The 27540-nt window shown below is 39.5% G+C and overlaps 1 protein-coding gene and 1 long non-coding RNA gene across 6 annotated transcripts in view; both read right to left on the bottom strand.

Annotated features, from left to right (window-relative positions):
* The window catches only part of LOC6039851 (protein abrupt), an 86651-nt gene extending 72739 nt beyond the window's left edge, over nt 1-13912 (bottom strand). For 4 of the 5 annotated variants that reach the window (XM_038257443.1, XM_038257445.1, XM_038257446.1 and 1 more), the window contains exons 1-2: nt 13292-13912; nt 4599-4779 (exon numbers count right to left, since the gene is read on the bottom strand). The gene's annotated coding sequence lies outside the window, so the exon portion shown is untranslated. Of the gene's footprint in view, nt 1-4598; nt 4780-11897; nt 12174-13291 lie in introns of those variants that run through there. The other variant, XM_038257444.1, reaches the window with a different exon arrangement.
* Nucleotides 13913-18861: 4949 nt separating this feature from the next.
* On the bottom strand, nt 18862-19801 carry LOC119767972. Its single transcript, XR_005277826.1, has 2 exons — nt 19079-19801; nt 18862-19015 (listed from the first exon to the last, which is right to left on the bottom strand). It is a non-coding gene; the product is annotated as an uncharacterized LOC119767972 (long non-coding RNA).
* Between the last annotated feature and the right edge of the window lie 7739 nt (nt 19802-27540).

The following is a 27540-nucleotide window of genomic DNA, read 5'->3' as shown; positions in this document are numbered from 1 at the left end:
AACAACACAAGGCGAATAATTAAAATAATAAATAATTACGGCTGACGCTTTATTTTTGAGGGTGGAGGGGTCACACACTCTTCATAGACCGACTTTTATGATGATCTGCTGTCAAAAAAGGGCAGTTCCTCCATCTACCAAGGGGTGATTCAAAGAAACGTCTCGATCCCCGATCTATGAGCGTCGCGACCCGTTGTGACGCAGATTGATTGTGCTACCCAAAACAAAGAAATGGCCTCGCGGTACATATGTCTCGGTTGGCTGGCCGCCGATAGTACGCCGCCGCGCTCTGGTAATGAAATAATTAAAACTAGAGGTTTGTTTTTAAGCGCCCCCTCGGTCCGAAAAAAAGATGAGCTAGTTGAGGTTATGTCTGGTGCGGTTAGGCGGATGCAATGATGAACCAATTTGCTATTCAGAGCCCAACGCGTGATGGTTTTTCGGGGGACCTTGGGCTCCAACGCCAGTTAGACGGACCAACCGCGACCATTGTTTTGGTTCGGAAGAGGAAGAACCGCTGAAGGTCTCGCGGTAATGGTTGCAAAGCGCACTCTGTCGTAATTCGCAACGGTAGGAGGTCGTCCACTAATTGCCGGTGACAGCCGGTGCACCACGTGAACGACACTGCTGGGCGGTGACAGATGAAGTCATGAAGTCATCGCACTCACGTGCCACATTCCGGGTTGGTTCCAGCGGCGACCAAGTGCGGGATCTTCAGCCGGGTAATGAGCGCTCGGTTGTTTTATTTCAGTCGGGCCAGTAGCATCAGTCGGAACCGTAATCCGGCCGTGCAGTACTCATTTGGAAGCACTGCGCACACACACGGAGCATTTGTATAATAGTCGCTAATTAGTCATTCGTATTTGGTTGATTAACATGTTTTAAACAAAAAAGTCAAACAATCTCTCACATGTACGTACGGGTGCGCGACGGACGTGGTCGTTTGCGGACCGGGTGGGGGCAATTGGGACCAGGGGCGGAACGGTAACGTTATATTTGTCTCGGTCAGGTACGCGGTTGGGGTGGTTCTTGAATATCGAAGTTGGAACCGCAAAATCTTCAGAAGCCGCAGCCGCAGCCAACAACATGGAATGGTCGTTACGTTGAGGTTGGAGTCTGACTCTACAAGTTTGGTTGATTTAGATTTTGAGTCAACCTAGTGATTCTATGGAATCGTTTTGGCACAACCCTAAGCCCGTAGATTTCACCTTGTCTAACAAACAAACAATTGTTGCAAACTGTTGCACGGTCTCTACACCCCAGGCCTGCGTCCATCGATCTCGGCCGTTGTGCCCCGGGAGCTAATTTTTATGACTTTTTATTAAAAACTATTAGCATGGTTTGAGCGTTTGTCGCACTCGACTGGACTGTACAGCGTTGAACACCAAGCGGTACTTCAGGTGAGCTAAGCGCAGTCCGACAGAGTTTAATTAGTATTCAATGTACAGAGGTTTACAGAGCGCTGGCTCAGCTGGACTGTTTGTTCTACCAGCCGAGTACTAATCAATTAATCACGACTACCGGCGCGTCTTGGCTCAGTTGCCAAGTCATGTGGCGAGATGTAATCCGGTGTCCACTCCGGATGATTGTTCTGGACCGGGGCGGTCACACGACCCCCGGACGCGTCCCGCAAAACGGGGTCAACTGCTTTTAATTGAGACGCAAATTCGTTTATCGACGGATAGCGCAAGAAGCGGTCGCCCCGGCTGGTTGTCGTGAATTCTGTATTCATGCCAAGTCGTTATTAAACTCAAGGTTGCTTTATTTTGAGCCTTGGCAGTGTGTTTGGCGTCTCGGACATGGATATATTTCGTTCTTTTGTACATTTTGCACATGTCCCAGACGACGCTTTTTGTTCTCGGAATATCCCGGGGGTACCGGAGGGGGGTAACGAAGGTTGGGGAAGGGATCCAATCCTCAGACAATGGCAAGTTCATAATTAGACTTCTTCCAATGGCTCACACGCGGGTGGTGGCCCGACCCAAGCTACGATTATGTAATAATAATCGATGACAACGTGTAGAACCAGCGGGAACTCCCTGCGGGAGAGTGTGCTGCCGCCCGGCGACGACGGCGAAAACAATTTCAATTAATCTCAAGTACATGCATAACTTTGTCCCGGGGCGGTGCGATGTGACTTCTTGAAGAGTAAACTCATTCGATTAGAGGTGGAGGGGTGACCAATTTGTGATGGCAAACTGTCGTATACGGTTAGGATTACCAACTTTGACAGTTATGGCAGTTTGAACTACCGCTCTACGATCAACTTGGATTTAAACTTTTTGAAGTTGCATCACCCCTCGTTTGCCAAATTTTGACAATTAGCACAGTGTTGCCAGGTTTCCGATCTGGTCACCTTGTCAAACAAATTTCACCATATTACTGCGCAATTAGTTGATCGATTGCCAAGGAGTCCCCGGGGGTAGGTCTGCGACTCAATACCCAGCCTGCTTCGTCGGGACTCTATTAATTAATATAATTTCCAATGACAACAGCGCCCGTATATACGCCGAGCAATCGCCGAAACAATGTTGATTGAACTTCGGTGTACGCATTTCAATTTGTTGCTCGTGTGTGTGTGTATTTGTGTGCCGGCGGTTGTGGAGGTTATGTTTGTCCGCTCAATTAGACTCTTTACTATTTGAATTAGAAGGAAACACAGAGCGGAGTTGCGAGAAACTGGTTGAGCGAAACACACAAAAAATACAAAGAATGTGACTTTGAGCGCGGGACCTATAATTAACTTAAAGTTTCATTAGCACAATTGCTCGAATCGTTCGGAATCGAGAAACTTTTAACCAAACAATACCAAACCGTGCAAGCGAGCTGTCAAAAGTAGTACCCGAAAGCGCCACGGCGTGGCGCGCCGCAGCGACGCGTACTCGCAGCTTGAGACAAGTGCTCTTTGTTTGTGTGGAAATAATTAATATGTCGTAAAATGTAATTAATAAAGTTTTATTACTTCCTCTTTATCAGTCATTCAACGGGACGAGACTGCCGTCGTCGTCTTCGATAGTCGCTCCCCAGCGTTCAGGCAAGACGACGAGGGTTATGACGCTTCTCGAGTCAGCTAATTTGATCACGGGGGCCCATTATTAACAGCCTCCCCCCACACGTTCCACTCGATTTGAGCTACCCCTCACCCCGTGCGCGATAATAACAATGCAGTGACGCGCCATATTTGGACCGACTGTCATTTGATTTGCGCTCGGCGGCCTCAAGTGCTCTCAATATAAAAGCGCTCACAACAATTCGGATAATTGCAGCCGCCGACGCCGCCGAATGGGGGCGCCCTAATCGCCCAGCTCTTATCAGTGGCCTAATGGTCGCGGCCGCGAGGGCGCAATTAAGTCAACTGGCAGCACTGCTGCTGCTGGTGCAACTGTCAGACGTGGCGGCTTGTCGATTTGTCAACATCGCAAACCCGCTCGTATCATAAACCGCGAATTTTTATTACCATTCTCCTTGGGGCGCAACTCAATGAAGCGATCAGCTGTCAAATTGAATTGCAATCACACGCCGCGCCGCGGCGCCACCGTCACTGTTTTCGTTGTCGCCAAAAAATGCAGATTCATCTTATCGCGTAAAAAATAGGTAAACAATATCCGTCTCTAGATTCCCCACCCACGCCCACGTGGTTTACAGTAGGTATTATCACATTTTACAGCCCCATCGAGAGGAAAAAAAAATTGACGACCCTTCCCGTAGGGGGGGGTAGGAAATCCGCGACGACGAGAAGGTTTGTTGTGATGGGCTCACTTCTTGGCAGGTTTTCCTCGCGCGAGCACGTGGCAGCCCCATCCAGAGAGAGTGAGAAGGAGAGAGAGAGAGCGAGGGAAGGAACAGTAGACAGAGCCGACTGGGTGACTCACGGGTTGTTGAGGGGGTGAAATTATGATTAATTTTATTTTCATTTCCAATAGGCAAACGGCGCGGCCGGGCGCTCGAGCGTGTCAAGAAAACGGCGAAAAGGGTTGATCCGGCGACGATTGGCGAGGCTAGGGTGACCAGAGGGGGGAAATTGACGAAGATTTTCGTGAGTTCTGATGATTGAAACTGTGGGGAGCGCGTGGGTTGTTAGCTATGACAGGTGGTTCCCACCTTTGCTGGGTGACCTTGACGCTTTTGACAGCTGTCAAAAAATTTAAACAAAAATTGCATCTAGTTGGCGCAGATTGGACTGATTGTTGACAAACTTCGAAAGCTGACAACCCTATCCCTACGTCTGCAAACATTTTATTTAATTTTCACGCACGCATCGCGCGGGGTTGCCCCTTTCCCTGCGAGGGAGCAGGACCTGAGGGCGGCGAGACAAAAACTTTTCCGTCTGCCGCACCGCGTTCTCAATGAATGTACAAATAGACGATTTAAATAAACGAGTGTGTGTGTGTGCGCATTAAACGGTTGGTATACAGCGCACATATTGGGAGAGTAAACAACAAACAAAAATACTCGACGAAAGGTGAGGCGCGGACAGGTGTACGTACACGATCGATTTGACAAGAAGTCGCGTGTCTCAAATATTGAGTCGCCCTAATAGCGCTCGACTGTCAAATTTACACTGTTAACAAAAATGGGGAGAGGGGACGGGTACTCACCAATAACTCAACGCGGATCGGCTGCTGGATCCGGGGATCGGGATTAGAGCACTTGTCACCTTTCTGGAAAATCCTCTTCTTGCGACACGGAAATCTTTTGACACTTGATATCACTTGATAGCCTGCACACTCTGCAGATGGTTCCGAGGGTCTGTTCAAACTGCTGCCAACACGAGGGAACCTGCGAATAAAAGTTCCCGATTAGAATCGCGAATTTGTCTCTCCAGTGCGAAAATGAGCATCGTTTAACTGTGAACCCCCGCTCCGCGCGCACATAAAACTATCCCATAGTTGTTATTGTTTTATTGATTTTTCCTTCCAGGCTATTCGCTCACTCTAATCGGTTAACGAGGGTGGGACAGGAGGGGGGAGGCACTTTTACAAGTACTTGAACACTCGCTCGGGCGCGCGCTCACTACCATGTCTCTACCCGTTTCTACATCGAAATGTGTCGTCGTTGTCGTCATTTGGAGCAGTCCCCGAGTGTACAGATGTCGCCGTGACGTCACAGAGACGGCACTATGGCCATTAATCGGGAGCCCGAGCGGGACAGATTCCGCCGCCGCCGCCAACCGTGTAACTATATGAATTAAAATGGTACAAGTACTTTTCGGGTTGCCGATTGTTGTGTGGAGTTTGGCGCGGTAGCCGCAATTCAGGGGCAGTTATCGTAGTAGTTGTGCCAGGATCCGCTCCTGGGAGCGAGTCGGTTAATGGGCACAGGAAGGTGGTAATTTTATTTATTGTGGGGAATAGTGTGGTTTAGATGCTTGCGAATGCTCTCGCTCCCTCTCGATTGTGTTAGTGTAACCGGGCTGATTTCTCTGTATTAGTGGCCGGTCGACACCGTCTCGGAAGATGATGGATTTTCCGTGGAAACACGGTGTGTGGGAAAACTACAAATCAACTGTGTTTTATTTGGAGCCAGTAAAAGGATAACGACACCACCGCGCGTCCAGCGAGTCGAGAGTAATGAGCGTGTAAAGCGGCGAGTCTACCTTGCAGGCGCGCGCTCGCTCGCTCACTCGCTCTCTTGCGCCCATTCGCTCTCCGCGCTCACGGAGCGCGCCACCACGTGCTTCGGCTGTGTGGGTGCATCTTCTAATTGCGAGAGGAGTTCTAATTACTCATACAGTCCCGAAATGAAGGGAAACTGTTGTTGTGATCAAACAATTTGTGAGTGTACACACTGGCTGACTTTTTTTGGGAAGGGTGAAACTCCTCGCAGATGTCTCACCCAGGAGTAATGGAATTAATCTGTTCCAGACTTGAGAGATGTTGGAACGGGCAACTTTTCCTGAATCATCAGTCAAAGCTGTCAACGCGGCGGACCGCGGACTCCGCTAAATGGCTTTCTAATCGAATTAAAATCAGTGCAATTTCCCGGACCCCGTCCTCGAGATTTTCTTTTGTTACATAATCTTCAATTGAATTAAAGCTTCTTCCTGGAAAGTAGAGTACCCAGTAACTAGAGCACACCAGTCGGTGGGGACGGCCAGCAGTTGCAGAAATTTTTGCTTCCTTCGATTAATTCAATTAAACTCAATTACCATGTCGCCATGTCTTCCCTGATGTAGTACAGTCAATTCAAAGGGACGGGGTTCGCGAATAAGAAGGTCTCGCCACTTAGCATAGCGGGCGCTACTAGCGGTATCGACGGACAGTAAATAATTCCATTAGTAATTAATTAAATCAATTGAACTTAATCGTCTTGGCCGCGGCGCGACTGCGTCAAACGGACTGACGGATGGACCGGACGGAGGGACGAACCCACCAGCCCAGGTTTCCCATGATGAATTATGCAAAATCAATAATCGATTCCTTTTGCGCCATGGCGAGCCCAGCGGTAAAGGGCTCGTTTACTTGAAGAATTAATGATGGGGTTGCAGGCCAATTGGGGGTGGACAATTGCAGATAGGGAGAGCATGCGAACACGTGATTGTGAAATATTAATACTTTTTATTTGCAATTTCTACAATTGCAGGGCCCTCAGTTAATGATGGTTATGTGCGCAATGTAAACAGCTTTTGCCGGAACACATTATAACGGGTTAAGTGCCAGGTGGTTGCATAACTGATGTTAAACGGTGCACGCCAATCAGGGAATCAATTTTGATAAATTGTTTGTATAGAGAATTTTGAAAAGTTCAATTCCAAGAACATAAAAAGATCACATACACAGAAAAAAATAATGTAAATTTGGAAGCTGTAATTTTGGGAGGTCAAATATTACCTCTTTTATGATGTAATGTTACCTCAATTTAGACTTAAAAAGCAACATTACACCAGAAAAGTGGTAAAATTACACATTTCCAGAGGTAAAATTACACCTTTTTTCTGACATAAAAGATGTACTCCTTCCCAGATGTAATATTACCATGATTTTTTTTTCTGTGTAAGGTTGGTACAAATATTATTTAAAGTATTTGTCACCCTCCCTTCTTAGTAGAAAAAAAAAAAACAAATTTTCAACGGAAATTTAAGTGCCTGCCCCGTCGATCTCGGCCAGAGTCGAGGGACAAAAACTTTGAAAAATATTTGCATCGGGCTAATATCTAACATGAAAATTATAATTGATTAAAAACCTTAAAACAGCATAAAGATAGATAAAATTTTAAATATGTGTCACTCCAAGTCAACTGGGTACACTTTTGGACTCGACCATCACCGATTTTGAACTAATTGATGTAATCTTGCCACAATTTAGCCTGAAAAAGCGACATTACACCAGAAAAGAGGTAAAATTATACATTTATTTTTACTTATAAGATGTACCCCTTCCCAGATGTAATATTACCATGATTTTTTTTACTGTGTATCGAAAGTTAACAAAAAACCTAAGTTTGTTGCCGATTGGACGATCCTTATATTTTTGGCACCACCCGGTTTTTTGATGACTATCTAAAAAATCTTTTACTTGTAATTTTCCAACTTTTAGACCGATATACTTTCCTCTGCACAGAAAAAAAATCATGGTAATATCACATCTGGGAAGGGGTACATCTTTTATGTAAAAAAAGGGTATAAGTTTACCTCTGGGAATGTGTAATTTTACCTCTCTTCTGGTGTAATGTCGCTTTTTCAGTCTAAATTGAGGCAAAATTACATCATAAAAGTGGTAATATTCAACCTTCCAAAATTACAGCTTCCAAATTTACATTATTTAAAACTGTGTGGTTGCATTTTGTAGGATTGTCCTAGGCACAATAAATATTAATCCTTAAATGCCTCCAACTCTACCTTGACAGTGGATTTCTTGTAAAAAATGTATTAAAAACTATTTAACAAATGTGTTTTCCCTAATATTGTTTTATGCTTGCTCAAATTGAGCTTTTTCAGCTGTATTTGATTTAGTATTCTTTTACAAAAATCATAATCTTAAGCCTAAATTTAAATTACACTTTTGAATTCGTTGTATCTTTCTCATGGAGATTTTATTTAATTTATCAAAATGTATATTTTCAAGAATAAAATAAAATAAACCAAGCTGGGGTTTTCAGTTTTTTTTTCAAATTTCTACCAAAAACAATAAATTTTATTGAAAAAAAACTTGTAAAAAACACAAAAATCGAACTCACGACCTTTGGATTGGAAATCCAGCACGCCGCTAGTCAAAACTCATCCCCTACCGGTCAGAATTCCCAGTGAGCAGATTTACACTTAGAAGGGAGCTGACAAAAGACGTGAAACGAAAAAAATAAAATATTTTTATAAATTCACTGAATTTTATCTACTTGTGGCAACAGCATACAGTAGCAGTGCGTGGCCGAATGGTTACGCTGTCCGCTTTGTAAGCGGATGATTCTGGGTTCGATTCCCATCTGCTGCAACCTTCCATCGGATGAGGAAGTAAAATGTCGGTCCCGGCCTTGGTTGTTAGGCCGTTAAGTCATTCCAGGTGTAGGAGTCGTCTCCATGCCATAAGTACAAATAACACACCAAACCAAGCCTACTCCGGTGGAATCGCTGGCGGCGGTTGGACTCACAATCCAAAGGTCGTCAGTTCAAACACTGGGGTGGAAGGTTCCTTGGAGTAAAAGAGGTTTGGGTGCTCTCCCCATTCAAGCCTTCGGACTCCTAGGTTCGAGCAGAAACTTGCAATAGAGACCACAAAAGACCCGGGGGTCGTTAATGTGGATGGTTTGATTTTTTTTGGCAACAGCATAACTTTTATAATGTTTACAGCATTACGTGATTCTTTTTGATTCAATTTCTTGAAAATTCAGCTTGAAATTTAGTTTTTTTTTTACAAAGGAAACTCATGGCGCATTGATTGGTTTTAAAATAAGTCTAGTTATGTACCATTGAAATTTTATTTTCAATTTTTAAAAAAATGTGAATATATTGATCTACAAAATGCACAATTTTTTATAAGTTCCTGTTACGGTGGACACTTTTTTGTGAAAATTGTTTTTAGAAAATATAAGGAAAAATAATTAAATTTGGTACTAGCATTAAAGTTGTAATTTTATTGTTAATTGTTTTTGGGACGATTTTCAAAATTGCATAAAATTTTTATTGTTTTGTAATAGAATTTTACATTAATTTTGATAGTTCAACATTCTATGAAGCAGCAATTTAATTTGTCTCGTTCAATTTTACATTTTGTATTCAAAGCTACCTTTTTCAAAATCATTTAATTTATTATTTTACTCCATATTCTTCTAAAAATAAATTATCTAATATCTTTGAACATAAATTGAATCACTCCATGTTCACCAAAGAAGTTAGCCCAATTTCACGTGACCATCGCCAAGCCTCGTGTCCAACTAATCAATTCAATTGAACTCGCTCGCGGCGGTGGCATCGGCTGGCACCAAATCGTATCATTTTCCATCGATTCTAGTCTCATCATCCTAAAACAGTTTCCATGTTCTAGTCCCTGCCCTGCGACCCCCTTCCTTGCTTTTGCTACTTTCAGCAGAGCAACTTCCAAAGTAGCCCGATCGCTGCGGCGGGAAAAGTGGGTGAAAAAAGGGTTCGCGTTCATCATTTCGGCGCGGCCCATTGTTCATCCTGATAGCGGGTGAGGGTGATTTTCGCAATAAACCTCAGGTCTAACATTCTGTTCTTTTTTGGGTGCAGAAAAAAGGGTGAGGGTGAATCGAGGAGGAGGAAAACCGAAAGGAAAAAATCAGATTAATAATTAAAGCCTGAGTTATGAGTTTTCGATAATTCTGCGATTTCGTTTCGTTTGTTGGTAAATGTACTTCTTTTTTTCTATCTGCTGAGAATGATGGAATATTATTTTTAGAACCGGGCGCAAAGATATCGATTCGATTTAGTGTGTGTCCGAAAGATCGGCCACGGTCGAATCGGCGGCGCCCAAATCTAGGGGCACAATGGTGTGTGTGGTGAATCTTTTTATCGGGGAAAAGTTTGGCACCGAAAGAGAGAAAATAAGGAAACGCAAAGGGTGGGTGATTAATTTGCACGATTTTTCCGCAGTTGCAGCGTGACCGAACGGTTGGAAATGGGTGTGCTTGTGTGTGTTTGCGGAAAATGAGAGGGAAAATCAATAAACTATGTAAGATCGAGAATATCGGAGCCGGAGCACAGTAAGATAAGGTTGTTGAAATGGTTAAAAAATAACTTTTATTGATCAAACAAAATTAAAACGATTTCTTTTAACTGCAACTGCTTTAATAACTACTTCTAAATTTTATTTATTTTTTGGTATGATTGTTCCACTTGAAGATTTTTTTTTATATTTAATTAATAGAAAATTATTCACACTTTGTCCTTTATCACTGATATTTTAAACTAAGTCAAATTTTATTAGCTAAAAAGTTTTGCTGAAATCTCTCTAAAATGAAAAAGCGTTTTTACTTCAATTTCATGTTGTTGGAATTTCAGTTATATTCTGTTAAATCTTTATTACAAGTGATGGAAAAAAATTAAACCAATAAATTTTTCTTGCAAAACATTATCATTCAAAATTTGCTTAGTTAGGTTGTTATTACATCGTTATCTTTTATTGAGATATTTGTTTATGGATTTTAAGCATACACAATTAAAAATGCTCACGGCATTTTTTTCTTTTCAAATTTTTGAACATTTAGTGTGACACAATTCTGATCTCAATGATTGTCAACAATTCTTTTCAAAATTGATCTTAGATATGGAAATTTACATAAAACGAATAATCACGGTCAAACCTCAAAATTAGATTATAAATAAAATATATGGAAAATAATGGCAAACTAAAAAGCTTTCCCGTGAACAAAAAATCACGAAACCCCTTTCTTTGGAAACGTAAACAAATTCATGACATCATGGTTGAAAAACCATGATATGCACTTCATAAAGTTATGAACTATTTCACGAAGTTATAATCTCAAACTTGAAATTTCTTAGTTTAAAAATGAATTATATCTGATTTAATGGTATGGATAGTAAAATATTTATGAAATTTTATTTATTTTTATTTATTTCTCTTTTTATTACAACATTTCTTAAAATATTCGAAGATCTGAAAAACAAGTTTTATAAACAATATTTTTAATAAAAAATGGTTTATTTTTTAAGAAAATATATAAACTGGATCTAGTAAATTTGTATATTATACAAAATATATACAGGTATTTTAACTAGATTTTTGTTACTTATAGTTTTAAATAAATCCTTTGAAGTACGGTTGAACATTGGAAAAAAATCAGACTAGACTAGCAAAATTTTGAACAATTTTGATGTCAAATGGCTAATCAATCGTCTGAGAAGGGCATTTCAAAAACTGAATTGCATTCATTGAGAATAATTCCGTCATTTAACAAATAAAAATCTATTTGAAAATCTATTTGAAATTAAAATAAACTGTTTTATAATGTTTTTATTTACATATTCTTGAATAATTTGTTTTTTTGGTATTTTTAAGTAAATTCAAGTTGCTCGAAGAAAATCATAATTTTTTTTACAAATAAATTAAGCAAAGTTTTAACAAGTTTATCAATGATTTTTTTTTTTGAAATCATACATTTTTAAGAAAAACAAATTTAAAAAATGATAAATTCTGATAATTTCCCTAACTTTCCGTCACTGTGGTCTCCCTACCGACCGTTCAACTTTTCCGGGTACCGCGCGCACAAGTGCGAAAGACGGGCCCTTTTCCGGGGTTCACCGTACTCTCCGGTGGAGAAGAGATTTATGGGATTTAAGGACAAACCATAGGGAGGGATAGAACAGCTGACTATAGCTGCATTAGATCGATCGATTAATCGCCGCGGACCGTATCGATTAGGGTGAAACTACGACGCTTGAAGAGAGAGTGGGGTAAGCCGAGAGATTCGCATTGCATATCTACCATCAATATCTGGAGGATTGAAGGAACCCTTGAAGTTGGTTGGCGTTAGCTGAAACGGCGCAGCAGGTCAGGTCAGGTTTCAAATAGAGCTCGCGCGCCTTTCACGAATGACGACGGTGACAGGCGACGGCCTTCGGCGATTTGGTATGTGCAGTGCAACGTTCATAATCCGAAGCACTACGACGACAACATTTTCTGCATTGTTTTTGTTCCGCACTGCACCGAAGGGGGCCACTTGACAAATATGACGACAACGACACAAACACATGCACTAGAGAGCGTGAAACGAGAGCGCGCGCGAAAAAAAAAAATGATTTAATTTAAAAAATTTCCTCGTCACTTCTGGTCACCGCGGACTTGAGCGTCCGAACACGCGTGAGGATGCGCCGCCGTTATCATTCGTTTTTAATCAAAATCAATCAAACTGTTGATTAATTACGAGTATTTTGTTTGGTTTTGCTAGCGACGCGGGAGGAAAAAGTTTCATTTGTTTTATCAATCACAAACACTCGCAAGCCGCGTGTTCTTGGCGCGTTGATTGGTTTTGACTATCATTTTTTTCTCTCTCGTCACTCTCTATCACGATGCCCTCAAAGTTAATAATTCAATTTAAAAATAGTAATTATGAAAACAATTCGTTTCGACGTGACAGCCCGTGATGAAGAGTCTTCCCGGTGTGCGCGGCACTTATCAGCAGAGTTCGGTAAATAGCGGCAGCATTTTTTGATTAATAAAGAGTATGTTCTACTTTTTTTTTATCAAACACAACTCTTCCACTGATACTGGAAATATAGATGGTACGTTGATTGCACACGATGAAATTAATTGCTTTTCTGGGCGGACAACGTCTCTGCGGCGTTATCGCCGTCATTAGCGTTCGGTCAGCTCCGGCAAATTAATCGATAAGGCGCGAGCGATTCATCAATGACATTCATAAAATGCGCCACAAATTTGTCCGCGGGCACCGCAAGAGTTGTTAAGATTGCAGATCTTCACGGTGTACGCTCGTGTCACTGGGTTCGAACCGGAGTTTTGGTCAAATTTGAGCCAAAGTAAACACTAGATTCAATCGAGAAGCAGTTGTTGTATAGAATTCAAGATACTTTTAAAAATTGCCGAAGATCGCAAAGCGATCCGAGTTGATCCCGTAGAGTTATAAGTACGCGCTCAACTCAGTCCGGCAAACCATACCTTTTGCGTTGCTTACTTTGATACGTCAAACGCTATCAATGTGAACATTGATATAGGTAAGGTGTCGCAGGGCTGAATTGACGTGCGCAAAGCGCTTAAAATCTTGGTTTTCTTTGGTGAATTTGGCTCAAATTTGTTTGTAAATTGACAAAACTTAAAGATGTTGTTCTTGCTACCCCAATCTTCACGCTCCAAACACTAACCAAATCTTCACCGGTTATCACTGCTTCATCTGCTTCCGGTATCTCTTTTTTCTTTTCCAAAAAACCGCTCACTTTCTGCACTTTTGACACTGTCCACAAACTGTCACTAGTTGTTTATCTTGCTTTTGTTTTCCTCGTGTCGTTTGTTTTTTTCCGCGAACCGCACACACTCCCGAGATTAGGCTTGTTTTGTATTGGTTTGCGGATTGCCTTTCCGTCACGGCGCGGAACGAACGTGTTCCGGATTCGCGAAGCGCGACCTGCAGACTGGAGACGGCCCCGCGCTGCTGTCACCGGTGAACCCCGCTTGATCTTGTTGTGTTGTCGCGAACAGGTACTTCTCACTATTGTGAGCCGCCGCCGGAGTAGTAGTAGTCGGCGTTGACACGAGACCCGGTTGTGTGTACCGTAGCAAGCCAGGTGGGTTCCCTACACACTTCCTCCCTCGACACGACACGCTGTGCAACTGAACTTCAAGTGCGCCCTCAACGCACACTGAACGTCCGACTGGAGGAGCCTCTGTGTGTGCGATGATGAGCAACTCGATTCGCGCTCTCCCTCTCTCGCACACTTACACGCGCGCACTGAATAAGAGCGTAAAAACACGATGCACACGATGCGAGCGTTACCGAATGAATGATTGAGCAAAGCGCAAAAAGCTGTAAGTACTCACGTAAGTACGTACGACCGTTCAAAGAACTCGGCCGTGCGAATGAGAGAGGAAGGAAGAACGGCGTGAACTCACAAGCGAGAGAGCGAGCGTGCTCATTCATGAGCGGCACTCACCTTGTGCAACTCAAAGGACATTCAAAGCGGAATCGAAAGAAAAACAAATCGCTCAACATCCTTTGAGTGCCCGTTCGTCACTCAACTCTCTGCTCTTCCTCCTCTTCAAATGTGTGTTGTTATTGTTTAGAGCGGGCCAGCGTTCACCTTCATGAGTCAAAAGTTTACGGGCAAATCCCCAACCGCCCACCCATTGAGCTCCTTCGGACAAAAAAAAAACGTGATGCCCCCCGAAATACTGTGTTGTATGAGCCAGAGCGAGACGAATTGCTCAGGCTGGAGCACGCGGTCTCGCTCGTCTAATGACCACTATTCAACTTCGGGTGATCCACTGGCTTCGTGTGCGGAGTACTTTATGTTCGGAGCTCCGGGCTTCTTCCTTCCTGGTGGTGTCGTCTCTTTTTCTGTGGGAGGATGGTTCTGAGAGGTGACTTCAGCAAGTGTTACAATTTATTAATTTTGATTTCTTAATTTTTTCAACAAATACACGATATTTTCAAAAATAAAACACGTAAAACATAATGCTTGTCAATATCCACTCTAGTAGCAGCTTGCGACGCTTTATAACAGCAGGGTCCTGGTAGTGGTCCTATTCGATGAAGTAGTAGTGGACACTCGTCTTATGATAAACTGACGCAAACCTCTTGACGATGTTGGGAAGAGGGAAAAACCAATTGGGTACTAAAGCGCTATGTCAATATTTATGTCCAACGGTAATAAACACGATTAAAAACCATTTCTGATCACTTTTTTCATTTTAATGCAAAAAAAAATAAAAAATAAAAAATGACTAGACAACATTTTCTGTCAAGTAGGAGCTTTTCTGTCAAGAAGGACCGCGAGGTTTATTTTTCAAAATTGATTTAAAATCCATTTTAAACTCTTTGTGGTCGTACAAAAAGTCATTGTACCCAGAAAAATAAGCGTTATCGCTGTAAACAATAATATCAGAAATCTAAGCTTCATTTTAGGACCCAGTTCAAAGCAGCAAACACTGGTATTTGGCGGGTCACTAGTTTGGAAAGTCCGAAAAAGGAATTCCGGGTGACTTCTTCAAAGAACGATTCGTAGAATGTGTACGGTAGTTCCATATAACACGTGGGATTTTTGTGAAAGTTTTGGCTAAAGAGCAATTCTCTACGAAATCGGTCTTTTTTCTTCAATTTTAATTTTTGTATTTTTTAATCCGACTGAAACTTTTTTGGTGCCTTCGGTATGCCCAAAGAAGCCATTTTGCATCATTAGTTTGTCCATATAATTTTCCATACAAATTTGGCAGCTGTCCATACAAAAATGATGTATGAAAATTCAAAAATCTGTATCTTTTGAAGGAATTTTTGATCGATTTGGTGTCTTCGGCAAAGTTGTAGGTATGGATACGGACTACACTGAAAAAATAATACACGGTAAAAAAATTTGGTGATTTTTTATTTAACTTTTATCACTAAAACTTGATTTACAAAAAACACTATTTTTATTTTTTTATTTTTGATATGTTTTAGAGGACATAAAATGCCAACTTTTCAGAAATATCCAGGTTGTGCAAAATCATTGACCGAGTTATGAATTTTTAATCAATACTGATTTTTCAAAAATCGAAATTTTGGTCGTAAAATTTTTCAACTTCATTTTCGATGTAAAATCAAATTTGCAATCAAAAAGTACTTTAGTGAAATTTTGATAAAGTGCACCGTTTTCAAGTTATAGCCATATTTAAGTGACTTTTTTGAAAATAGTCGCAGTTTTTTATTTTTTAAAATTAGTGAACATGTTTGTCCAGTTTTGAAAAAAATATTTTTGAAAAGCTGAGAAAATTCTCTATATTTTGCTTATTCGGACTTTGTTGATACGACCTTTAGTTGCTGAGATATTGCAATGCAAAGGTTTAAAAACAGGAAAATTGATGTTTTCTAAGTTTCACCCAAACAACCCACCATTTTCTATCGTCAATATCTCAGCAACTAATGGTCCGATTTTCAATGTTAATATATGAAACAATTGTGAAATTTTCCGATCTTTTCGAAAAAATATTTTCAAAATTTTCAAATCAAGACTAACATTTTAAAAGGGCGTAATATTGAATGTTTGGCCTTTTGAAATGTTAGTCTTGATTTGAAAATTTTGAAAATATTTTTTCGAAAAATCGGAAAATTTCACAAATGTTTCATATATTAACATTGAAAATCGGACCATTAGTTGCTAAGATATTGACGATAGAAAATGGTGGGTTGTTTGGGTGAGACTTAGAAAACATCAATTTTCCTGTTTTTAAACCTTTGCATTGCAATATCTCAGCAACTAAAGGTCGTATCAACAAAGTCCGAATAAGCAAAATATAGAGAATTTTCTCAGCTTTTCAAAACTGGACAAACATGTGCACTAATTTTAAAAATGAAAACTGCGACTATTTTCAAAAAGTCACTTAAATATGGCTATAACTTGAAAACGGTGCACTTTATCAAAATTTCACTAAAGTACTTTTTGATTGCAAATTTAATTTTACATCGAAAATGAAGTTGAAAAATTTACGACAAAATTTCGATTTTTGAAAAATCAGTATTGATTAAAAATTCATAACTCGGTCAATGATTTTGCACAACCTGAAATTTCTGAAAAGTTGGCATTTTGTCCTCTAAAACATATCAAAAAATAAAAAATAAAAATAGTGTTTTTGTAAATCAAGTTTTAGTGACAAAAGTTAAATAAAAAATCACCAAATTTTTTTACCGTGTATTATTTTTCTAGTGTAGTCCGTATCCATACCTACAACTTTGCCGAAGACACCAAATCGATCAAAAATTCCTTCAAAAGATACAGATTTTTGAATTTTCATACATCATTTTTGTATGGACAGCTGCCAAATTTGTATGGAAAATTATATGGACAAACTAATGATGCAAAATGGCTTCTTTGGGCATACCGAAGGCACCAAAAAAGTTTCAGTCGAATTAAAAAATACAAAAAAAAATCGAATGACCGAAATCCTAGAGAACTGCTCTAAAATGAAAATTTTCAATGCAGTGATAGCTGGATTATCAGCTGAGGTTCCTGATACCGAATACACCCTTACCAAAAATCATGATTTTCTGAGTTCCAAATCCCACTTTTCATACGAATTTTTCAGTTCAACCCATATAACCATTTTTATGGTTGTAGTACCTGAGCTCAAAAAATCGTATGAAAAGTGGGATTTGGAACTCAAAAAATCATGATTTTTGATAAGGGTGTACTGACTGAGCAATCAATATCGTAGCATATGGGCAAATCAAAACGTTCAAATCAAATTCTACACTCAAACCCCGATGGTTTGACACCAACTGTTGTCAAACGAACGGGGTCAATATTTAGTTTGATACCCCTTTTACATGGAGTTCACACACACTACCAAACGTTTGTTTTGATAGTGACCAACCAGCGGGGTACAAACTAAAAAAGTGTCAAACGAAAAAGTGACCAACCATTGGGGGTTGAATTTATCACATTAATTATGGATAAAAAAGTGCGGTATTAAATTTTGTTGCAACGAGAGATAAGAGTGGATAAGTGGATGCCTAGAAAATGGTTAATAAACTTTTCAATTTGATTCAATTCAATTTGATTAAAAATATGCACTTGCTTTTCTCGGCTTTTGCTCAACGAGTGTTTACCGGAATATGAAAAAAATAATTTAAAACATAGGCTCTTTGGTCCAGAGTCCTAGGTTTTTATACGACATTATTAAATGTTCGGCAAGATTTTCAGAGCTTCATTTCATTTTTCCTTAAAAGTCTATCTGATCACCTTTCAATTGGGTACTAAAGCCCTATGTCAATTGTTATGTACAACGGTAAAAAACACGATCAAAAACCATTTCTGATCACTTTTTTTCACTTTTTTTTTAATGGCAAGACAGTATTTTTTCAATGGATTAACTATGGTCCACTTGGACGAGGTTAATTTTTCAAAATTGATTTTAAAACCCATTTTAAACTCTTTGTGGTTGTACAGAGGGCTTTATCGCTGTAAACAATATTATCAGCAATCTAAGCTTCATTTTAGGTCCCAATTGCGTCCAAGAGAACTAAAATCGGTTGATGAAAAATATGTTTTTTTTTCGAAAATCGATGAAAACTGTAATTTTTTGGATTATCCTTATAAAACACTCTATTCGCCAAACAAATAAATATGGTTCTAATAATTTTGGCTAAGAAACCCCTACAGCAATTTTTGGCCCAATCTGACAACTTTTTGTTTGAATCGTGCTATTTTCGCTTTTTAACATTGTTTACTAAATAAATTAATTATGATTCGTTTTGAAATCATTCAGAAAATTATAAGAAGTAAATGAGCAATTTTAAAATCGGCCAGAAATAACTTGAAAATTAATCACTTCATTTAAGAGCGATTTGTGCGTTTTTGAGGCTGTAATATTATAATTGTCACTAAATAAAATGGTTTACTGTGGGTATCTCATTTTGATTTATTTAATCCTGAAAGAATTGATATTTTAAAAATGATTAATCCTAGACTTCGGCTTCGGCTACTTCGATTTAATTGTTTTCAACGTTAAAGTTTTTTCTAATTCCTTTCAAATTATTTTTTGCAACAATCAAATTTATGAAACGAACAAAACATTCAATTCATTTCAAATTTATCTTCTAAAATCATCGCAATGACGCATTCAAACCACACCGCATGAGTAGTCAATTTTCTCAAAAATCCATCAGAGAAAAAAACAAAATCCCATCCTCTTCACACAACTGTGTCAACCCTCTTGAAGAAATGCATCGCTCGTTTCTTTTTCCCCTTAACCATCCGCATCATCTCGCCGAAAATCTTCAACTTCAAACACTTTCACCTGAACGTAGGATATTATTCAGGTGCTCGTTTCGTTCGGTTTCGATTGGTTGCATTCGAAACCATAAATTAGAGCTCTGTGCAGCATAGAAAAATAGGGTCCTGGAAGCAAGAAAACCCAATAAATTGCAGGTCCTTTCGGGTACGAGGAAAAAAAACGTCTACCTGCGTTAAGGTTATTGCCGAGGGTGTGTGTGTAACAAGAAACCCTTATCTTCTCCGTTCGTTGAGCAAGTCTCTTTCTCCGTTACATGCAATTCCTGCTTTTATTTTCCTCTTTCAATCTTTCAAACATTTCTTTTTGTTGCAATTTTTGCGGGAGCTCATGCGCTTTTGCCGCACGATTTCCCTCCGTGCGCGAGCGGCCAACGATGGAATTCACTCGCGCGAGAGCGTGAGCGATTTTTGTTTACCTCGCTCATTCGGATGAGGTTCACTAGCGAGCGCGCGTTTTGTTGCGAAGGAGGATGAGTGTGCTTGCTGCTGCTCTTCATCAATGAGGATGATTAGAAAGACGGAGAGAGGGAGCGCGCTCGCGAACGGGTTTAGAACAAGTGTGTGCAATTGTGTGGCGTTTGCTTTTTCAAGTGTGGTATGGGAGAGGGGGTAACTCAGCTATTAAAATGAGCGAGACGGCTCCGGTGGAGCCTGGGGTCGTCTCGCTCTGCTCAATTGGGGGAGCACGATCTTACTTGAATTCGATTGCAGCAATAACAAATTTCCCGGTCTTCTTGTGTGGACGAATATTATAGTTTTTGCTTTGCCTCGTCTGTTTGCACACACTTTTCGGAACACTCACGAGTGATTCACGAGCAAAGTTGCTCTTCTTTGAGCGAGCAGTCTTTTGATGTGTTTGAATTTTGGACAACTTTTGAGGAATCTAGTGACCAAGGGGGCCCTCTCTCAACCCCCTCATTCAGTTGATCGGTCAAGCTCGAGTATGTGTGTACGCGAGCGCCTCTCGGTCAATCAATGAGTGAGTACTGAGAGAGCGCTCGCCGCGAAAGAGATGGCATTAGAGAATAAATTTCATTTGGAGTGAATTTAAATGAAATATAGAAAACCGTACGTGGTCGTCGTCGCTGCTTGTTTTTTCGGTTGTCCGGTTTTTACTTGAATCGTATTGGTTAAATTTTTTAATGGTTTTGCCTCTTCTTTGACGCGATCGCCTCTTTGCTCACCTTGCTCGCGGTGGATCTTCCTTGAGCGCTCAGCGTATGATCGCGTCTGAGCTTGGTTTGAGTGTGTGGGCAAGTGGTGTCGTACCTTAAGCTGCCCACCCCACTCTCGGGGTTAGGATTTTGAGCATTGCCGACAGTTGTTTTCTTCTTCGTGATGTGTGGTAACTCTTCTCTCGCCTTTTTTCTGGATGATTTGTTTCGGACGCGACAACGCCGATTGAGCAAATAACTGCCAGGTACTGCGATTCACAGAGTGCGCACAGCAAAAAAATTTTTGTTTTAAAGTTGTAAAAAAATAAAAATGAATGATTAAATAATTTAGTTTGCAAAAAACATACCTACTTATGCACAACTTGAAATGTTTTTTTTTTAAATTTTGATGGTTGAATATGACTTCTTTTTTGAGGAATTTTACCAAAGACAATGCAGAGTGGTCCAGATCTCAAAATTAAGAGGAAATTGATTTTCTGAAATATGTTGCTGTTTTGGAGCTTTGAAAGGCTTTAGAAGAGTTGTTGCAAATTGAAAGGGACAACTTTGGCGGCGGTTGGACTCGCAATCCAAAGGTTCGAGCCCTGGAGTAGAAGGTTCCTTGGAGTAAAAATAGGTTTGGGTGCTCTCCCCATTCAAGCCCTTGAACTCCTAGGTTCGAGCAGAAACTTGCAATAGAGACCACAAAAAACCCGGGTGTCGTTAAAGTGGATGGTTTGATTTTGAACTTTAGGCTTGGTTGAAAATTAGGGTGGTCCTCGATTAGGGTGTTTCCTTAAATTTACTTTTTCAGGAATATTATTGGGATTTCTGTTGTCTTGAAGAAAGTTGTATAGCTTATTATGAAGAAAGTTGTTGAGACTTATTATGTAATAAGCCTAAGGACTTTAAAAAGTTTAATTTATGGTTTTAAAGAAAATCTATAAAGTTGGAATTTAAAAAGAAGTTATGTCATCGCTCAAGTATTTTAATTTGAAGTATGAAATGATTTCAGGGTATTTTTTTGCATTTCATTTGAAGTGTTAGTAAAGTTGTGTTAGTTTTTTGCAATCTCCATATTTTATTTGTGTATTTTGAAGATTTTAATATACATTGTGCATTGTTGTTTTTTTTATTATTGTGTTTTTTCTATTGTGAGGACCGTGGTGGCGGTGTAAGCGTGGTTGCCTCTCACCCAGTCGGCTTGGGTTCGATCCCAGGCGGTCCCGGTGGAATTTTTCGAGACAAGATTTGTCTGACCACACCTTCCGTCGGATGGGGAAGTAAATGTTGGCCCCGGTCTAACCTAAAGGGTTAGGTCGTTAGCTCAGTCCGGATGTAGGAGTCGTCTCCCCTGGGTCCTGCCTCGGTGGAGTCGCTGGTAGGCAGTTGGACTCGCAATCTAAAGGTCGTTAGTTCGAATCCCGGGGTGGATGGAAGCTAAGGTGTAAAAAGAGGTTTGCCGCAACAATCAAGCCATAAGACACTTAGTTTCGAGTAGGAATCTCGCAATCGAGAATGCCAAGGCAATGCTGTAGAGCGAATAATTAATTAATTAATTTTCTATTGTGTTTTATACATCTTAAAACAAAACACAAAATCTTTTTTTCACCGTGCCCTTGTCCGGATAAAAATCGGCAAGAAATTACACACTTTGTGCTTGCACACACTTCATCGCACTGCACATGCGATGCAATCGTTGCATTGTTGGCAGACACGTACTACGACGACGGTGATGATGTATGTTTTTGCGTTGCTGGTCGGTTTTTCGCACTTTTCATCATCTTCTTCTGCGTTGCGTCGGCTCGGCTCGCGACGAATTTCCGGAAGAGAATGCGTTTTTGGCTCGGTTCTCCTTCCCTTTTTGTGACGGTCCTTCGTGCACGATGGCTTGTTTGTGTGTACGAAGCGCGTTTCGGGAAGCAATTAGGGTGATAAATTGCACTCACTTTGGCGGCGCTTTCGGGCTGGTGAAGACAGCAGCAGCCAGAAGTTGTTGGGGGGAGAGGGGGGTTGGTGTGGAAAATTTACTCACACGTTGTTGAGCGTAAAAGGGAGAATGATTTGTTGATACGAATACGATTTTGTGTGGGTTGCATTTTAGGATGTTTGGAGATCTTTAGATAGATTTTTTGTTTGTAGGAGTTTTAATAAGGAACTAATTTAATAAATTTATGAGCGTTGCTTGCAGAAAGTGAAGAAGTGTCACACTGTAACTTTAGAAAGGTAAAGTAATTAGTTTTTGAAAGGAAATTATAATTTATCATCATTAGAAAACTGTATTTTTAACCATTTTGATATAAAATGTAATAACAAGTTGCAAAAGATGGAATTCTTTGTCTTTTTAAACCAACACACCAATTTTTTTCGCTGAGATTCAGTAAAGTTTCATTGAATTATATTTACTGAAATTTCCGTAAACGATTCAGTAATTTACATTTTACTCAGCCTGATGGCAAGATTGTCAAATCGTATGTATGGACCGTGATACTTACATTGGCTGGACCGTGGCCCCCATTTTTTGGTCGCTTTACCCTTTCGACGCTAATATAGGGTAAGAGTGCCAGCAAATGTGCATATGAAAAAATGTTTTTTTGAAAAATAATTTAAAAATAAATGTTTTATGAACTATTTTGAATATGTTTTGTAAAAAAAATATCGAATTAGTTAAATAAAATGTCATCCAACCGTTTTGTGGGTGAAAAAATATATTGCTTTATAAAAATAACTTATAAAAGAAAAAAAATATTTGTAAAAAAGTCAGCTTGTCGGTATTATGTTTACATGTTTTTTACGATACACAACACAACATCAAAAACTTACAATTTTTGACAAGCTCGCCACCAGTCTGATTTTACTGAATTCTCAGTTAACTGATATTTGTCACTTTGACAGATGAGTTACTGAAATTTCAGTAAAATGGTTGTCAAAACAACGGAAATTTCAGCAAAAGAAACGTCAAATTATTTTGCTGAAAATCCAGTAATTTTCTTGTGGCAGTTTTACAGACCATTTGCTGAAGATTCAGCAATCGTTTATGTTATTTCAGTTTTTTAAATTTGATTTTGCTTGTCATTAAGAATGTTTCCAGTACTGTTATTTATACATTTATTTTATCAATAGTCCAAACCTAAACAACAGGTGGTTAGCATCAAGGCATTTGTTATTCACACTTTTCTTAACTTGGTTTCTAAAGATCACAATACCAAGTTAAAAAAACACACATTTGAAAGAGGATTTTCTCTCGGAAGCATCCAAACAATTAGTCAAAAGTGACATTTCAGTTTGACAGATTTTCTGTTATTTTTCAGCAATGTCTTTGTATATTATTTACCGAATTTCAACAAAAGTGATGATTACTGAATCGCATTCAGTAATTTATTTTACTAAAATGGAAATCCAAAATTTGCTGTGTACTTAAAAAGATTATTACAAAAAAAATATTTTGAAATTTTATCATAGGGTTTCCTTAAACGTGCAAAACGGTTAGTTAAATGTTTTTTTTTCTATAAACTATTTTTTTCTATTAGGTCCTTTTAGGTGCTGGGACCTGGTTAGGACCGAGTCGGCTTTTGTAATTACATTTTACTTAAAGCTAAGCTGCCCATAATTGAAAATTCGGCTATTATGCCAAATCAAGTATTCCGAGAAAAACGCGTTTTAGTGTTTGTCACAAAATCTCCGTCAAGGCAATTTCCCATAAGAGTGGCATATTAGCCTTTTGGTTTTTCGCATCGGCAGCCAAGTCGGAACACTATTTCAATAAAATTCAAGTTCCAGAAGATGCGTTGGAACATCCTCTACCACCTGGTGCTAATATCTCGTTTTTGCCAAAAGTGGATATTAGCCGTTTTTTCAATGGTGGGCAGTAAGAGTAATTACAGAGGATCTTGTGATTAGTTAAATGTTAGAGTAGGGGAAGGTGGGGCAAGACGACCTTATGGGACAAGAGGAACAATCGCTCGTAGTAATGTTTACAATTTTGTTTATTTCCAGTATGAGGAATTGTTGCTAGCAATGCAATTAGCTGATTCTACTACCACATAACTGCCAAAACGACGTAAACGCTACTTGGCATAAGATTGAATGAAGTTTTTTTTTCAAAACCTTTGTTTTCTTATAATATTTGGAAAGTACAAAATAAGGCTTAGGTTTTAAGCCTCATTTTATCAAAATGCTATTTTTCATAGTTCAGTACCGTCAGTGGGGGTGACATTGGGTCTGGGGGTGAGATTGGGTCAAAGTGATTTTTTACGGATTTTACCATTTCTCAGATTCTTTTCAATGAAACTGAATTCTGTTAAAAAGGTTGTGTAGGGGACATCTTAAGATGACTTCGCTGAAAAAAATTCGTTCCTGTTATTTTGGCAGATGTCTAAAGTTGGGGTACGTTTTTGGCCAAAAATGAACTCTCGAAAAAACATTTTTCTAATATTTTTGTTAGAATTGCTCGAAAACTACCCAAATGTTTGAAAATCTCCACTTCAAACATTGTAGCGTGTCAATACGATTCCCTCGAACAAGAAACGCTGTTGGATGATTTGTTTTTACCATATCTTTGTATTTCAGCATCATTTTAGTTTCATTTGACCCAATGTCACCCCCTCTAAGGGGTGAGATTGGGTCAATTTTCAAACAATTGGCATTTAAGGTAGTGTTCATCAAAATCGACCATATTTTGGGAAAATGTTAGTAAACTATCTAAGAACAAATCTACGTTAAAAGATTTTCGATGTTATTTAAATTGTTTTTGTTTTTAAGAAATTTCGAGAGGTGTTTCGTTTTTTGACCCATAGTCACCCCCTCTGACGGTAGTGTCCCTACCAATGACTTGCATCTATTATAAAGTTTGATTTAATTTTTGGCTATTTTTGTTGAGAGCTTTTAAAATATATGTTCAGGTGGGGCATGTGTACCACATGGATTTTTAGTATGGAAAAATATACGAATTGCTGCAACAACATATTTTATTGTGAAATAAATACATGAAAGCACTTAAAAAGTGATAAACAATTGTTAAAAAAAATTCCATGCAAAATATAGTGATACACCCAACTGGCAGTCGCATGATTGTGATGCATGACGGCATGAAAGTATATCAGAATCTGCATGAAATCTGTCCTCATGCATTTTTTGCGATATAGGGGTATGACATTTTTGCCCGTTACCGACAATTATCGACATTACCGACGGCTGATTGATTGTATTGGAGAAAAAAAAACCTAAACAGAACGAGGATTGAACCATCAACTTCTTTATTATTGGTCCAAGACGCTACCACCGCGCCATGGACACTTGATGAATTGAGAGGGACAGAGCACCAGCATAATCTTCTCTCTGGAGTGTTGCTCGGGGACGCGCCAGCATGGTGAGTACTGCAGATCGCTGACATGTTTACACGTGGGCAAAAATGAGCTATGAGTATGCTGCAAAAACTGTTAGAAAATGTAACATTTTCTGCAGCAAATCCACTGTTGCAGATTTTGATATATATTTTTCCTTTGGGTGTAATCTGATGTATCTAAGTGATAACAGTTCAATTGTTAGCAAATGAACATATTGTTTCATGCACTGATCCTCTCGCCCCAACGGGTTGTTCGTCTTGCCCCACTAGTAGAGTAGAACATACGGAAAATCAAAAATTTTTAAATCAATTTTTTATTTAAAAAAACAGGATTTTTGAAAAAACTTGTTCTATTAAAGCCTTAGTCAAGACCTGGAATAAGATGACTATCAAAAAAACCGACAGAACTTTTTGCGTTTTTAATAGGTTGTAACGAGCATTTCCTTAGCTTGTTACAATTTCCCCACTTTCCCCTAAAACCTGATTTTTCAAAATTCAAAAATGGGATACAAGTTAACAACCGATTTTTTTTCTGTTTCTCAAATACAAGATTTCAGCAGATTCTTAATTTTTATGCTTTGGGCTTATTGATGTATTTCGTTTACGTGTGATCTTCCCAAACTCATAGGGGTATGCAATTTAACGGTAACAAACCTAGTTTGTACGTGAGGTAAGCCAACATACCACCCACGGTTTTCTTTTATTCTGGTTCAATTTTCAGTGTACGTGCATAACTTGAATTGCCGCTGCATCTCAAACTATGACTTGGCAGAACGAGAAGAAGGTGTATGTATTTTTTATATCTGTAGCATTTTCCTCATTCTTCTTAGTTACTCTCAAACTGAAGAAAAAAAATGCCAAAAAGTCATGTTTTTCGGGACACACCGTCTCGAATGCAGATTTAATTGAACCTCACGTGTGCATCTTCCGGAGTGCGCTTTTTTTTTCTCCGTTTTTTCGAAATCGTTTTATAACTTTCTTGGCAGGCTCGTTCGATGTGCTCACCTCATATGAAGTTTGGGTGGGAGAGGGGTGCTGAGCTGATGTAACCAATAATCTAGAAAATGGCACAAATGAAACGAGGAGCCACGGCAAAAAAAAAATGCTTCTTTCCCATTTGCTTCGAGGATAACATGGCTTTTACATGCGTTCAACTATAGCTGTGTGTGATGGGGAGGGAGAACTTTATCATGAGGTACGACTTTTCATGATTATCGATTTGGAAAACTTAAAAAACTAGGCGCTATAACGTAACCACCAGGGAGGAGAGTGGGTGGGTGGTCGGTCATAGGAATGTGCCGTACACATAATGGTCAAGTGGGTTGGTCGGAAAGGGTTTTGAGGTAGAATGGGTTTGCTGTAATGGTCGGTTCCACTGCCAACGCCACATGTAACGAGCCGCATGACTAGCGTCAAGTGATGTAACATGGACTGTTTTCAGTTACATGAGGTAACTCAGTTCGAAATTTATTGAGTTTTATAGAGTCAAAAGTAATTCCTTGTTGTTGATCGAAAACAACCTTTTCAACGCTGCAGTAATCCATTCTGAGAAGGTAACTCTGCCAAACTTTTAATTCTTCAGTACTTAACTTTTAACCAAAAGGCGTGAAAGGGCCATGGACAATGGGAAGATAAAGGCGATTTGGCAAATCTTCAAGTTAAACACATACGGTACTGTTGCAAAACACCGTACCTTTAGGGGTACTTGAGAATTCAGGAAAAAAGGGCGAATAAAAGGCTTAATCTATGCAGAAAAGAAAGGAGAGAACTGCAAAGGAATGTAGCGATGAAGACGACGACGACAAAGGCAAAGAAAACAGCACGCATGAACGAGGAACGTTTGCTTATAATAACATAACAGGATTAGCACAGGTATTACAATGCATAATGCTGGACGGTCGTTGCAGCCAACAATGTAGGATTCTGGCACATGAGGACAGGTAAGAAAAGTTGGTCAGTGTTGAGCGAAATGGTCCGGCAAGTCATGTACTCTTGTGCAGAGTAAAAAGTGAAATTTTCACAAAAATTAAAGTAATTTAAATTACTTTATATTGGAAAAATTAACGCTTTTTATAAATGTTTTTTTTATGTACAACGGCCATCTCAACAAAACAACAACTGTCATTGATATT

The sequence above is a fragment of the Culex quinquefasciatus genome, chromosome 2 (assembly GCF_015732765.1).
Source record: "Culex quinquefasciatus strain JHB chromosome 2, VPISU_Cqui_1.0_pri_paternal, whole genome shotgun sequence".
Lineage (NCBI taxonomy): Eukaryota > Metazoa > Arthropoda > Insecta > Diptera > Culicidae > Culex > Culex quinquefasciatus.
This window is presented reverse-complemented; position numbering and strand designations above follow the sequence as displayed.